We start from the raw sequence: 16,275 nt of genomic DNA on the forward strand, positions 1-16,275 counted from the left end.
GTTTATGTGTGCCATGGTGGCTTGCAGCACCTACTGACCTGTCCTCTAAATTCCCTTCCCTCACCCTCACCCTCCAGCAGGCCCTGGTGTGCGTTGTTCCCCTCTTTGTATCCATGTATTCTCATTGTTGAATTCCCACTTATGAGTGGCAACATGCGGTATTTGGTTTTCCGTGCCTTTGTTGGTTTGCTGAGGAGAATGGCTTTCAGCTTTACCCATGTCCCTGCAAAGGACTTGATCTGATACCTTTTTATGGCTGTATAGTATTCCATGGTGTATATGCACCACATTTTCTTTGTCCAATCTATCATTCATGTGCATTTGGCGTCTTTGCTATTGTGAATAGTGCTGCAATAAACATACATGCGCATGTGTCTTTGTAGTAGAATGATGTATATTCCTTTGGGTATATATCCAGTAGTTGGATTGCTGGGTCAAATGATATTTCTGGTTCTAGATCCTTCAGGAACCACCATACTGTCTTTCACAATGGTTGAACTAGATTACATTCCCACCAACAGTGTAAAAGTGTTTATATTTCTCCACAGCCTTTCCAGTGTCTATTGTTTCTTGACTTTTTAATGATCACCATTCTAACTGGCATGAGATGATAGCTCATTGTGGTTTTGATTTGCATTTTTCTAATGACCAGTGACGTTGAGCTTTCTTCATATGTTTGTTGTCCACATAAATGTCTTCTTTTGAGAAGTGTCTGTTCATATCTTTTGCTCACAATTTGATGTGTTTATTTTTATTGTTTTGTAAATTCATTTACATTCCTTGTAAATTCTGGATATTGGACCTTTGACAGATGGGTAGATTGCAAAGATGTTCTCTCACTCTATGTTGGGAAAGGCAGTTTTTTGCATGATTCAGCTTTCAGCTTAATTTTTTCCTCTTCAGCACAGTGAATTGCAGTCCCAAATTTTTATTTTTTATTTACAAAAGTAAACAGCCCTAATGTATCTAAGTTTATGATTCAACCACCAATTTAGTGAAAAAAAATAATAATACATTAAGGTAATTTGAATCTGCTAAATCTTTATTTGGGTTTTTTTTTTTTTTGGAACCAAATAAAATGATCAGCAAAAATTCTCTCATGTCAATATTTTACTCCTCTTTTATTTAACGTTACTGCCACCATCCTTTCCCTCTCTCTCTCTCCGTCTCTCTCTCTCTCTCTCTCTCTCTGTCTCCCTCCTCAAACTGCAGAATAGAGAACATGCATTTGCGTGTAGGAGGCTGGCAGGGAAGGGAGCCAAGTATGTCATAGCAGAGGAGGAGGGTCTACATACTTCCTTGTATTAAAAAGATAAACTCAGATGAAGCTCCAAAGCACACAGCAAAGGAGAGGAAGAAGGCAGTAAGGCATTTCATAAGCAGAGCTGAGCCAGCAGGGCAGCAAGGCAGAGAGGGACTGAGACTGTGCATGGCAGTATCCCAGTGGCTGGAGATTCAAGGTAACTATTCCACTGATCCCTCTTGTCTTTCTTTTCTAATTCACTGCTTCCGTAATTCAGACGCTTCTGCATTTGAGCTGGCAACGCGCATGTCCCTGTGTGTCCTTTCTCTGTATTAGGAAAGGACTGCAAGTAAAGCCTGCTCATTAGAAAGCAGGCCAGAGATACAGAAGCAGGCAAGATTCTTCCTGAAAGGGGAATTCTGAAAACTCAGAATTGTGTTTCATTATTTGGTTAATTTTAAAAAATATATTGTTTTTAAAGCATCTGGGTATTAGCATTTTGTTTTAAAAACAGATAAAAAGCTGTAGATACAAGCTAATTTGAAGAGGCTGGAAATACTGCTGAGCATTTTGTTTTGCAAGTAGAAGAAAAACAATTTTTCAGTTCTCAGTTAAAGTTGTTTCCTTCTTTTGCTTACACTTCCAGTTCAGCTATTACCTACTTTGTATTCTTGAATTTCTCTGAATCTGAGCAACATAAAAGGTGGCAACCACATTTCAAATTTAAATTGGTGGATTCATTCTTATAAGTGAGTGCATGTTTAAGACAGACTGGGCAAAGAGAAGAGAAAGATGAGGGGTGGGTGGAACGTGCAGGAGTGGGGAAGAGAGTAGGTTAGAAGGATAAGGAGAAAGGGAGAGAAGGAAGGAGAGAGGAAAGGGGGAAGGGAAAGAGAAGGGAGGAGTGCTTTAGTTACAAAGCTTTTAGGTTTAATAAAACTAGGAGTGGGTCATTTATAAACTGATTTCTTTAGAAAATATTTCCTTCATATTTTCAGAAATAAATCAGGGGTCATTATAAAAAGGTTACAATATGGTGTGTTTTGATATTTCTGACTTGGTTTTTTGTTTCTATTTTGCTTTTAAAAACACTGGATCTTGGTTATAAATACTTTAATTAGGAGCAGTATTATTTGAATGCAGAAAGTGAGAAACACACACTAGCTACTTTTCTCAGTGCCACTGAAATGTTGAAATGTAAAGCTCAGCACCTCTGGGTTTACAGTGTACAGCTGAGTTCAATGATTTTTTTTCATCTGACTTAAAGTATTTACATTGCACATTGTCTCCTTACTTTGTCCTTGAAGAGACTTATTTCTTTGATTTACTAAGGGCAGCTAACCACAAGCTTTATCAGCCTCTGGTATACGGGCAGAAGAAAATAAACGAGACAACATTTCAGGATTCCCTAAAGGACTATTTCCCAAATAAGCATTTAAAACACTGAGAAATTGTTAGGTTGAATGAACTGTATTATTCTTTGTCATGAGCAAAGCCAGTTAAATAGGAAACATTGGGATGGAAAAAAGGAGAATGGAGAAATATGAAGAGATTTTTATAAACAAGATATTTTTACATTGCAAATACATGAAAACAAATTTTAAAAAATCTTCCTGTTTGGGGAGTATATGCTCCCTGATTTTATGTGATGATAATATACCAAGGACCATGTAATTGGACATCTTTCATTATTGGAGGAACTTCCTCCATTTTCATTTCTTTTTTTTTAAAAAAGTCTCTTTTTGAGATTCTTAATTGTCAATATTGCTGCAAATAGCTGTCAGGGTAAAATTTCTATTGTGTTTAAAATATGTTTGTGGTTGTTCCATGAAGAGGTGGCAGTTGAGGGTCTAGTGCAGTTCTGGTTCTATCTTTTTGTCTTCTGACTTCTTTCTCCAGAAATAAAAATCCTGTTCTTAGGATTTAGGTAAAAATTTCATTGTTAATGTGAGAAGGGAAATAGAATACTCAGCTTGACTCCTCAAGTTGAATGTGATTCTGACTCATAAGATTTTAGACCATCTGTTTTTCTGGGCAAAAATATCTCTAAAGTAACAAGAACAATAAGAAAGAGAAACCAAAAATCAGAAGGTATCAGTTTTACAAAGCTAATTTTCAGCTACTTAATTGTGTTGTAAAATGACCTGTTTGAGGAACAACTGTCTTGGACTTTTATTATTGCTTTTGAAAAAAATAAATAACTTTTCTTGAGTTCAGAAATCTGCAAAATCTACTGCATATGCATTTCTTAATCTTATACACACAGGTATTCAAAATGGATTTCTATAAATGGATTTCTACTCATATTATGAAATTTTGAAAGTAATTAGATTGATATTACATTTGTTTGTTGAGAATTTTCTCATCATTCAGTAATTACTTATAGTCAGGCTCACACTGCTGAGGATCCAGAGACATTTAAATCAAAACTGCTACGTATCTTAAGAGTTAATAGGCACAGACAGTTATATAAATAAATAATTCCAGTATGCTGTGATTAGTGCTCCAATACAGGTATGTCTAAACTACAGCAATAATAGCGAATATGTAGAGGTGGAAGGGTTAGTTAGAGAGGATGTTTTATTTCAGGAGAATTTTAATGGATTACTATGATACTTCTGGTACCGTAATCAACTCAGTGGCTAGCAGTTCACTCCTTTTACCACAAGCTTAAGGGTGGACATATAACCAACCATTCATTAAATACACGATGTTAAGTACTTTATATGCATTATTTGTAATTTCTTCCTCATCATATGAATCAGGAAATTGTAGTATATCCATTTTCTGATAAGAAAATTGAGGCACAGAGAGGGTAAGTAGTTTGCACTAGGTAGTAAATCTCAGACCCAGGATTTAAACTCAGAACTGCCCAAAGCAACTATGTTACATTATTTCACACAAAGTAACAAGGAAATTGGGGGTATGAGTAGAGTAAAAGAGGAAATTTCAGTCAGAGAATTGTAAGTTTAAAGCAGTGGACATGAATAAGTAGGTGAGTTTCATTAACTTGATCTAGGTCTAAGGTTGCTAAAATTTAAGGTTACTTTGGGATATGAAAGAAAAAAAATGTTGGAATTAAATCCCAAGAGCAAGGCAAAGATCACATTATAAAACATTTTATATACTGTACTGTATTTAATGTTTGAACTTTATTCTGTACCTTTTGAGCAATCTTTGACAATGTTTATGCAAGAAAGGATAGAATCAGTTTTGCATTTTGGAAAGATCATCCTAGTTGTAGTATGAAGGGCAGATTAATGAGTAGACACTGAAGGCAGTAGTCCATGTAAATAGTTATAATGGATTGAGTATCTTATATACTTTTGAGAAATGTGGGTTGCAATAGTATTTACCTCATTGGTTTGTCATTAATATTTAGTGATCACATGAAATAGGATCAGAAGGAAATTGGCATATAGTAAGTGCCTCATAAATGTTAGCCATTGTTATTATTTCTCTAACTTCTGTTATTATATCATGTAAAAGAGTAGGAAACAATATAAGTAAAGAAAAAGAACTGAGATTTTCAAGTTTAGTACAGAAACATGAGGAGAAGGCTAGCCTGAGTTGGGACTTGAATTGGTCCTTAAAGTGCAGATGGATGTTGAGGTGGTGGAATAAGGCTTTCTAAAAGGGAAAATGATATGAATAAAAGCAACACACACACACACACACACACACACACACCCCATGGGCAGTCAACAGTGACAAATACTTTTTTTCTACATGTAAAGAGTTCTTAGCATATACAATCAAAAGGGAGTGGTATGTGTAGTGGTTATGAACATGGACATTGGATCTTACCGCTTGAGTTTTAACACAAGCTTAGTCACTTGGTAGTTTTATGTTGGGCAAGTTTTCATTTTAATCAGTTATTTACCAGTTGTGGCTAAAAATAGTACCCACCTCATGGACTAAGAACAGTATCTGGAACATAGTAAATCCTATGTAGTGTTAGGTATTCTTATCATTAAAAAGAGACTAGGACTAGTTTATAGATAGCTTTGAGTTAGGTTAGTAAGGAATATGGATGAGAAAGATGAATAAGTCAGTAAGATGATTCAGAGATTTCTCAATTTCAAGGTTGGATAACAGAAAATTGTGGTACCACTGCCAGAAGAAAAAGGTTAGAAACTATAACCTGTTTTGAGAAAAATAAAGACAGAAATAATTAATAATAACATTTTACAAAACACTTTCACATATGTGAGAGTGGTTTTGAACATGCTCAAGTCAAGGTGCTGCCAGGCATTCAGCAAGTAGCTGCCTATATGGAACCAAAGGTTAGGAGAGAGAGTCCAGGATAGGATGATCATAGAGAACATGTACAAAGTTACAGTAAAGCACGTAGCTGGAAGCAATTGGGATGTTAATCATTGGAAGAGTGGATGGTAAAATGTGGTGGACGCACAGTTAGGAGCAGTTGATTAGATATAGTAACATGGAAGTATCTGAGTAATATAATGCTGAGAGTGAAAAAAGACAGTAATAAAATGCACAGTAAGGTAACATACACGTATATTTAAAATGACAAAATCCATTTTGCAAGAATATAAACAAACAAAAAATATGCTAAACATGTAATGGTTGCTTACGGCGAGAAAAAAGATAAGAATGGGAATAGAACATGATGATAAACTAGAACAACTGAGTGAACATCATGGGGGCGGGGGGGTTTGCATGAATTGTGATAACATGCCATAAGCTGAGGAGTGTGATCCTCTGACACACTCACATTCAAAAAGAGCATTGAAAAGGCAAACCATGTGTTATTTTTCTATGTGACCATTCTCCAGTTACAGAAATAGTTTATTATTATTGGCAAATACTTGAGATAGTTATCTCAAGTTAAAAATAGTTAATTAGTATTATAAAAGGTTATGCTTTTGCTTGGGTTCCTTTCTCCTTTCCCCTTTTCCCTCCCCTCCCCTCCACTCCCCTTCCCTTCTTCCCTTCCCTTCCCTTCCTTTGAGACAGAGTATTGCTCTGTCACCTAGGCTGGAGTGCAGTGGTGTGAACACAATTCACTGGAGCCTTGACTGCCCTGGCTCAAGCCATTCTCCCATGGCAGCTCCCTGACAGTAGCTGGGACCAGGAATGAACCACCACACCTATCTTGTTGCTTAAATTATTATTTGTAGAGATGAGGTATATAGCTAAGCTAGATTGCTTGGCATTCTTCATGTGTAGTGTGTATGCGTGCAGGAAATAAATCCTTATGAAAAGAATCCCCATACTGTAAATCGTTATTTAAAACTAATCTGTTTTGCTCTTGCAGATCATTATGTCCATGCCAGAGAAATCAAGTATACAAACCAAGTTAGGATTTCAGTTATTTCTGAGATTATTGAACTCAATGTAGGTTGTCAGGTGTACATTACTTGCTCTCCTACTTTGGTCAGCGAAATGGTTTCACTACTCTGGGAAATGTTCAATGAAAAGAATCTTTGTTCCCTGATCCAGGACAACAAAGGGAAATTATTTGTAGACCAGGATAGTTTCCTCTTTCGCTATACGTTAGACTACATGAGACACGAAAAAGTAGTGCTTCCTGACCACTTTTCAGAGCATGGTAGGCTCCAGAGAGAAGCGGAATACTTCAAGTTGCCAGAGCTGGTTAAGATGTTGCCTCCTAAAACGAACAAGCTAAAGTCAGTTGGCAATGTCCTATGTCAAAGTGACTTTGAAGAATTTTCCGTCAACTTTGACACTATGTGTAATATCTCATCAAGTAATACCATCCATGTTAACGGCCTTGATAACTCCCTAGCTCTGACAGTGGGCAGTGGTTTTGACCTCATGAAGACAAGCTTCATCACTATTGGCTTTTGAAGCTCCTATACTCTAGGTCGGGAGAGCAAAACATGCAAAATTCCACCATGTGACCCGAATTATGGTGTGTGGTAAGATCTCATTGGCCAAAGAAGTGTTTGGAAGTACTCTGAGTGAAAGCTGAGACCATGACCATCCTCCTAAGTGATATACTTCTCACTGCTACCTCAAATTCACCTTTCTGGAACAAGCCTTTGACAAATTAGCTCATGCTGGCTTCCACATGGCAGCATGCAACTCCACTGGCACCTGTACTGTAACGCATAACCAGACAGATGACAAGATCTGGACCTCTTTTACTGAATATATTTTCACCATGAATGACACTTTAAAAAATTAACCAAAAAAAAAAAAACCCACACAAAAAAGGCAATTCTCTGTTTCTCTGTTCCCATGCTAACTATCTCCTTTAGAAATAGACACATTACTCTTGGACCTTCAGTCCTCTACCTAATCTTGAACAATCTCACTACTTTCACCGTAACCAGTTGAACAATTTTGGTACCTTCCTTCTCACACATCATCCCATTCTGTCTGGCTTCCAAACTGCCTTGCGCTGAGAAGGAGGATGCCATTTGAAAAAAAGTGTTTGATGTGTAGACATATGTACTTTCACGTCACTATAAATAGTAGAAATGCATTTGTTGGGTGAGTTCAGTTAGATAAAGTTAGAAGATTGAGTTGAGAAATGATGAGTCATGATTTCTAAACTGGTTCTCAGCACCACATATTGGATTTATTTATATATATAAATTGCTATTTGTATTTACCTAGGGAAAGCCCTGTATATGCAAATTGTAAACTAGAAATTACAGGCAGGAGAATCGCTTGAACCCAGGAGACAGAGGTAGGTCGAGATCACTCCACTGTACTCCAGCCTGGGCAACAGAGCAAGACTCTGTCAAAAAAGAAAGAGAAAGAAAAGCAAGAAAGGATGGAAGGAAGGGAGGGAGGGAGGGAAGGAAGGAGTGAAGGAAGGAAGGAAGGAGGGAGGGAGGAGGCAGGGAGGGAGGGAGGGAGGGAAAGAAATGAGAGAGAAAAGAGAAAAAAAGAAGAAAAGAAAGATAAAGAAAAAAGAAAGAAATAAAAAAGAAAAGAAAGAAAGAAAGAAGGAAAGAAAGAAAGAAAGAGAGAGAGAGAGAAAGAAAGGAAGGAAGGAAGGGAGAAAAGAAAGGGAGGGAGGAAGGGAAGAAAAAAAATAAGGAAGAAAAGAAGGAAAAAAGAAAAAGGAAAAAGGAAGAAAACATTAGAGATTCAAGGCAAATGATTGGATTGCTATGAAAATAAGGCTTTGAGAGCTCATTTTAGAGAATCTTTATCTCCTATTTGAATAGCTTTGCAACACAGTAATGATCAAATGACCATCTTTTTCCTTTACATATTTTTAATGCTCCTTATTTGCCTCAACACCCGTCTCTATTGTACTTATTATCCTTTGATTTATTTTCTAGTGAGGACTCTTTGGGTTGCAAGAAACTAAAACTCACTCAATGTGGCTTAAGAAAAATAAAAAGTGCATGTGTTAGGGGTATGAGTGATGCGCATTTGAAAGATGCACCTGTCCTAGACAGGACATGGAGTTCAGGTTTCAAAGAGCCTATGGAGCTGTTGAGAATTAATGTTCTCACTTGTCTATCAGAGGACACATGGCCTCGCCTTCAATAATCTCAGAGCCTGTCACTGCCATGTTTCTGTCTCCACAGAGATCATCTTTTTCTCAGCTTATACCTGTCCTAAATTAGTCATGTCAGCCCTTCAACAAACATGAATTCTCAACCATCCTCTCTGAAGTTAAATTCTTTAGTGGCTTATCCTTATTCAGAACCCCCAGTTAGCTGTGGTCTAAGACAGAGAGATTAAATGGGCAGTAGGCAACTATGAGTATGGGTAGTCAATTCCAACAGGGGACTGTGATTGACATTTCAAAATAAATTCATACCTGTGTGGATACATGGTAAGCACGCAATAAATGTATAACATATAAAAGGCTATTTGATAATTATTTCCAAGGATCTCAGGGTTCAGATCAACTATTAATAGACATAAAGAGTTTAGAAATGTGATCAAGGGTCAGCTGACACAGTTTTTCCATCTAGCTTTGCCGATACCCTTTTGATAAGTGTGTGATGGCCTTAGATGGCAATTGAACATTTAGCCTAATGCATAACCAACATTTTACATGCTATGGGGAGATGTTTCCCAAACTTCATTCATTGGTGTACCATTTTCATGGGTTCTTCCATTCCCATATCCCTTTTGCATAATTATGTTAGTCTTGATATTAGCTTGCTTTTATTTTTACTTAAATACATTTACTAGCCCTATCCCCTATGGCATGTTTCTGGTAGTCTCCAGGCCTCAATGCCTCCATCTGTCTAGTAGGGAAAACGTTATCTTTTGCTCGACCATTTGTATGTACACCACAGTTAGGCCATAAGGATAGGAAGTTGAGCAGGGGTGAACTGTTGCTTCATGCAGTTGCCTTGGCATTGGTCTCTGAGAAATATAGTTCATCTACTTTAGAGAGGATGTATAATACCACTTAGGACCAGGACTACTGGTCTACTACTCGCTTTTACTCAGTCATTAATTTACTGTACTCTTACATTAAAATTAGTTCTAAAACACTGACATTTGCTCATCAAATTGTAATTATATTCATTCAATCAGATTACTTTCCTATTTCCTAGCAATAAGGCAATAGGGGAAGAGTATAAATAATTTGTAGTAATCTCTCAGGTTTATGTAGTGCATTAAGAAATTTGAGCATAGACTGATTCATAGGTTAAATAAGGAGTTTCAAATGGGCTAGATATGAGTTGTCATTTTTGTTTTCAGTTGAAAGTCTTCAGTGAGATATTCACAAATAATTGCTAAAACATAAAGTCATAAAAAAGTTATATAAGTTGATTATATATACATATATATAGTGTATACATATATATATATTTAGTGTGTATATATATATATATATATTAGGGTTTTGTTGGAAAAATTAGAAACTGAATCTGGTTGGATTTTGCAGGAAAAGAATTTGGGGTTCACAGAATTTCTGGGAGGATGAGGCAACCATGTATAGAGGCTACACAGCTATGAACAATGTCCAAAATTATACTGCATAGCTAGTTTAATGTATTCAACACTGTGACTCTCAGAGAATTGGACTACTGAAACATGCATTGTCTATGCCATTGGCACTAGACTCTAATGTCACTGTCTTTGGAACCTCTGTCACTGCTATCTCTACCACAACTCATCATCTATCACAACAATAAACTATAGGCAATACCTAATTCAGCCTGTCACAAGTTTGTCATTCAGGGCACATAAGTCTGACTGTCAGAGACAAGGTCGTACTCAAACACACTAAAACTGCAAGGTAGCCTGGGAAAGCAAATATCCAGCATTTTCATTTTTAAATGGGAAGCAACCTTCTAAAATAAAAGGTTTTACAAACAAATGAAAGGCATTCATAAGCTACTTGGCCCTAAAAGTGACAAATGTCTACTTTAGACTCAGAAGAAAGTCAACTGCAGAGGAAAAAATTAACACAAACTGCAAACTGTCCTATTCATATACTGAAAACTTGAAGTATCATCCATGTTAGCTAATAAGGCTTATTTACCATAGTCATTTTCTTTTGAAAACACTAACAATTGTCTATGGCCATAACACCCTGAACGCACCTGATCTTGTCTGAAAACACTAACAATTGTTCTAGTACTTTAAGTTAGTTTTATAAATTTGCATTCATTTAAGAAAATCCAGATGGTATACTTATCTGTTACTTGAACAAAATAACAGTTATATTTTAACAGGGATCTCCTAGAAGTCACTGTTTTTGGTGATGGTGTTCACATTTTTAATAGAAATTTTAAAAGGATAAATTCTTACTTCCAACTCTGTTATATAAAACAAAAGTAATGAATGGACAATTCAGAAGACGTGCAATGTGTTATATTTATTTTTTATAAAATCCCTGAAAACTCTCTAACTGTAGGGTTTTACGAAGTACAGTTTGAGAACTAATTGCTTTGAAGTCAAAAGATGAGTGCTCTAAGTGAGCAGAAGTGAGAAAATTCAGATAATGTGCAAAGTGAGTTTAGTGAGGAACTTGTCAAAACTTTTAAGTTCCCACAATGAGACAGAACTTGGTGGTTGAAGCAGTTGCAAGTGTTTTAGAGTTTCAGGGAGAAATTTTTTTTCATTGCATTTTAGGTTTTGGGGTACATGTGAAGATCATGGAAGACTGTTTCATAGGTACACACATGGCAGTGTGATTTGCTGCCTTCCCCCCATTACCTATATCTGACATTTCTCCCCTTGCTATCTCTCCCCAGCTCCCCACCCCCCACCGTCCCTCCCCTATTTCCCCCCAACTGACCCCAGTGTGTAGTGCTCCCCTCCCTGTGTCCATGTGTTCTCATTGTTCAACACCCGCCTATGAGTGAGAACATGCGGTGTTTGATCTTCTGCTCTTCTGTCAGTTTGCTGAGAATGATGGTTTCCAGGTTCATCCATGTCCCTACAAAGGACACAAACTCATCGTTTTTGATGGCTGCATAATATTCCATGGTATATATGTGCCACATTTTCCCTGTCCAGTCTATCATCGATGGGCATTTGGATTGGTTCCAGGTCTTTGCTATTGTAAACAGTGCTGCAATGAATATTCGTGTGCATGTGCCTTATAGTAGAATGATTTATAATCCTTTGGATATATACCCAGTAATGGGATTGCTGGATCATGCCATTTTGATGCTAGCTCGCTGTTTTGCCCTTTAGTTGATGTAGTTTCTTCGTAGTGTCAATGGTCTTTACAGTTGGGTATGTTTTTGCAGTGGCTGGCACTGGTTGTTCCTTTCCATCTTTAGCGCTTCCTTCAGGAGCCCTTGTAGGGCTGGCCTGGTGGTGATGAAATCTCTCAGCAGTTGCTTGTTTGTAAAGGATTTTATTTCTCCTTCACTTGTGAAGCTTAGTTTGGCTGGATATGTAATTCTGGGTAGAAAATTCTTTTCTTTTAAGATGTTGAATATTGGCCTTCACTTTCTTCTGGTTTGTAGGGTTTCTGCCGAGAGATCTGCTGTGAGTCTGATGGCTTCCCTTTGCGGGTAACCTGACCTTTCTATCTGGCTGCCCTTAACATTTTTTCCTTCATTTCAACCCTGGTAAATCTGATGATTATTTGCCTTGGGGTCGCTATTCTCAAGTAATACCTTTGTGGCATTCTCTGTCTTTCCTGCATTTGAATGTTGGCCTGCCTTGCTACGTTGGGGAAATTCTGGAAAATATTCTGAAGAGTGTTTTCCAATTTGATTTAGTTCTCCCAGTCACTTTCAGGTACACTGATCAAATGTAGATTTGGTCTTTTCACATAATCTCTTGGAGGCTTTGTTCATTCCTTTTCACTCTTTTTTCTCTAATCTTGCCTTCTTGCTTTATTTCATTGAATTGATCTTCAATCTTCTGCTTGATCGATTTGGCTATTGAAACTTGTGTATGCTTCATGAAGTTTTCATGCTGTGTTTTTCAGTTCCATCATGTCGTTTATGTTCTTCTCCATTCTGGTTATTCTCTTTGGCATTTTGTCTCACCTTTTTTCAAAGGTCTTACTTTCCTTGCCTTGGGTTAGAACTTGCTCCTTTAGCTCAGAGAAGTTTATTACTCACCTTCTGAAGCCTGCTTCTGTCAATTTGGCACACTCATTTTTATCCAGTTTTGTTCCCTTGCTGGTGAGGGGTTGTGGTCCCTTGGAGGAGAAGAGGTGTTTTGACTTTTAGCAATTTCAGCCTTTTTGCACTGATTCCTTCCCATCTTTGTGGGTTTATCTAACTTTGGTCTTTGAAGTTGGTAACTTTGGGGTGGAGTTTCTGAGTAGATGTCCTTTCCGTTGATGTTGAAGCTATTTATTTCTGTTTGTTAGTTTTCCTTCTACCAGTCTGGCCCCTCTGCTGCAGGTCTGCTGGAGTTTGCTGGAGGTCCACTCCAGACCCTGCTTGCTTGGGAATCACCCACAGGGGCTGCAGAACAGCAAAGATTGCTGCCTTCCTCTCATAGCTTCGTCCCAAAATGGTACCTGCCATCTGTCAGCCAGAGCTCTCCTCTATGACATGTCTCCCAGTTAGGATACATGGGAGGTCAGGGAGACCCTTGAAGAGGCAGCCTGTCCCTTAATGGAGCTTAAGCACGGTGCTAGGGAATCCGTAGCTCCCTTCAGCCCTGCTGAGCAGGGATGTTTAAGTCTGCTGAAGCAGAACCCACAACCACCCCTTTTCCCAGGTGCTCTGTTCCAGGAAGGTGGGGACTTTGTAAGTCCCTGACTGGCTGCTGTCTTTCTATTCTGAGATGCCCTCCTAGCAAGAAGGGAATCTACTTGACAGTCTTCCTACAGAGGCCTCACTCAGGAATAAGTTTCAAGATCAATTGCACAGCTGGGTGACTATAGTCAATGATAATATATACATTTTTAAATAACTAAAAGAGTACATTGTAAATGTCTCCCCATAAAAATGATAGGTAAACAAAGTGATTAATATGTTAATTAGCTTCATTTAATCATTCCACATTGTATAGATACATTAAAACATTACATGTATTCCATAAATATATACAATTATGACATGCAAATTTAAAAATTTGCATTTATTTGACAACTTATTGGTTCCATACTTTCTAGTGTTGGACAGTTTGTTTTTTCCTTTTCAAAGAATGTATGTTCATGTTTGTGAACCTTTGAAGATGGCCTTCAATGAACTCACATTCAGCTATTGATGACCATGTGCAATCTCCTTTCTCTGAGTGTAGGTTTGATCTAGTGATTAACTTCTAATTAATAGAATATGCTAGAAGTAATGGGATATCACTTCTAAAATTAACTTATAAAAAGATTGGAGCTTCAATAATTAGTGCTCTGTCATTTTCTCTCCAATCACCCACCTTGGGAAAAGCCAGAGCTTCCAGCAACCTGGTAGAATGGTCCATGTGGCAAGAAATCAAGGCTTGAAATAATCATATGAGTGAGCTTGGAGGAGGATATGCCACCAATCTAACCTTCAGATGTGACAGCAGCCATAGCTGACAGTTTGACTGCTACCTCATAAGAAACCTGGAGACAAAGAAACTCAGCCGAACTACACTTAAATTTCTAAGCCACAGAAACTATGAAATAATAATGTTGGTTTCCTTAAGCTGCAAAACTCTGTTCATCTTAGTTTTCCTCTTGTTTTTGACTAATCACACCACCCATTAATACAATCAACTAATTTCTTGATGCTAATCCACACATAGTGACGTCCAACTGATTATAAATTGATGAATGCACTATTCGGAAATTGAAAATCTATTTGGCAAATGTGTTTCTCAATGGAATCACTAACTTCGTAGTCTTTTTTTATAGGCTGCTCAGTTCATTTTCTTGGAGTGAGTCAGCCCTAGAATTCAATCAGGTGTCCTAAAAATAAAGTGCTTTGATATAAAAAGATGAGAACTAAATTCTGATTCATGAAGCCATCGCCAATGTTAGCCTCTGAGATGCTGCGTTTTAATATCATTCAGAGATTGCAGCTGTAGAATTGATAGAGCAAACAAAACAACATCAAGCAAAAAGCCTGCCTTGTGGTGATACATGTGTTAGTAAAAGAAGAAAAAAAAAATACAAAACTTAAAAATACAAAGAAGATACCTTCTTTCAATAAAGCATTGTTAAATAGGCCCACCAAATTGTTTAATTCTCTCAGTGTATGTACCTAATTTTGACTTTGCTATTTGATGACAATTAGAGCCTAGACTCTGTTAGGTTACATGTTAGCTTGTGGACTTTTGTTTGGCTATAAAGATTACCCCAAGAAGTATAGTTTATTTCCCTGTAGGATTTTAAACATTGTTGTATTTAACCTAACATACTTAATATTACTTTGTCAATGCTTATAAATACCCAGTTCTGCAAATGTCCTTTGATGTAACTTTATCCTGCACAGAGGCAGACACCCTGGCACCTGCTAGCACCCTGACACAGTCAATGAGTGTGCATTATGCTGTGCTTCCAAGGCTGTGCTGATTATATCTGTGAACAAGGATGTCACTATGAAATGCTTTGGATGACACCACCCATCAGAGTGTAATAACCAATGATCTGGGAACACCTCAGTCCACACAGCACCATAAATTCTTAACCTTGAGGGGCCAAGGAACAAAGTTGGAAACCAATATCAGTCCCCTAGAGTTAGAGCACGCAGTCCAGGGGTTGGAAACTCAGCATTGCCCCCCTAAAATCTCCCAGAAATAAAGCTAATCAGCTGAATCTACCTTATACTACAATGAAACCCTCAAGGTTATCAAATAGGACCAAATAAGAAGCCCATGAAAGGTCAGAAACTTTAAAAACTGAAGGAACATAAGTCTACAAAGATGAGAAAGAACCTATCCAAGAACTCTGACAATTTAAAAAGCCAGAGTGCCTTGTTTCTTCCAAATGGTCATACCACCTCTCTATCAAGAATTCTTGTGCTGAAAAGACTGAAATGCCAGAAATAGAATTCAGACTATGGATAAAAATAAAGATCATTGAGATGCAAGAGTATGTTGAAACCCAATCCAAAAAAGCTAAGAATTACAATAAAATGAGGCAAGAGATGACAGACAAAATAGCCAGTATAGAAAAGTACAAAACTTACCTGATAGAGCTGACAAACACACTAAAAGAATTTCATTATGCAATCACAAGTATTAACAGCAGATACACCAAGTGGAGGAAAGAATCTCAGAGCTTGACGACTAGCTCTCTAAAATAAGATAGTAAGAAAATAAATGAGAAAAAAAAGAAGAAAAATAAATAAACAAAACCTATGAGAAATATGAGGTTATGTAAAGAGGTAAATGCATGACTCATTAGTATCCCTGAAAAAAGATAGGGAGAGTGTAAGCAGCTTGGAAAACATTTCAGGATATCATCCATGAGAACTTTGCCAAACTAGCTAAAGAACCAACAATCAAATATAAGAAATGCAGAGAACCCCAATAAGATACTATTAGGTTGTTGCAAAAGTAATGCAGTGTTGCCACTGAAAGTAATGGCAAAACCTGCAATTACTTTTGCACCAACATAATACACAAGAAGGTAATCCCCAAGGCAAAAAATTATCAGATTATCCCAAGTCAAAATAAAACAAAAAGATGTTAAGGCCAGCTAGAAATACAGG

The 16,275-nt window shown here is 37.3% G+C and overlaps 1 pseudogene; it reads left to right on the forward strand.

Annotated features, from left to right (window-relative positions):
* Positions 1 to 1,222: 1,222 nt before the first annotated feature.
* Positions 1,223 to 7,418, forward strand: LOC108294869 (annotated as a pseudogene).
* The last annotated feature ends 8,857 nt before the right edge of the window (positions 7,419 to 16,275 follow it).

The sequence above is a fragment of the Cebus imitator genome, unplaced genomic scaffold, assembly GCF_001604975.1.
Source record: "Cebus imitator isolate Cc_AM_T3 unplaced genomic scaffold, Cebus_imitator-1.0 Scaffold608, whole genome shotgun sequence".
Classification (NCBI taxonomy): domain Eukaryota; kingdom Metazoa; phylum Chordata; class Mammalia; order Primates; family Cebidae; genus Cebus; species Cebus imitator.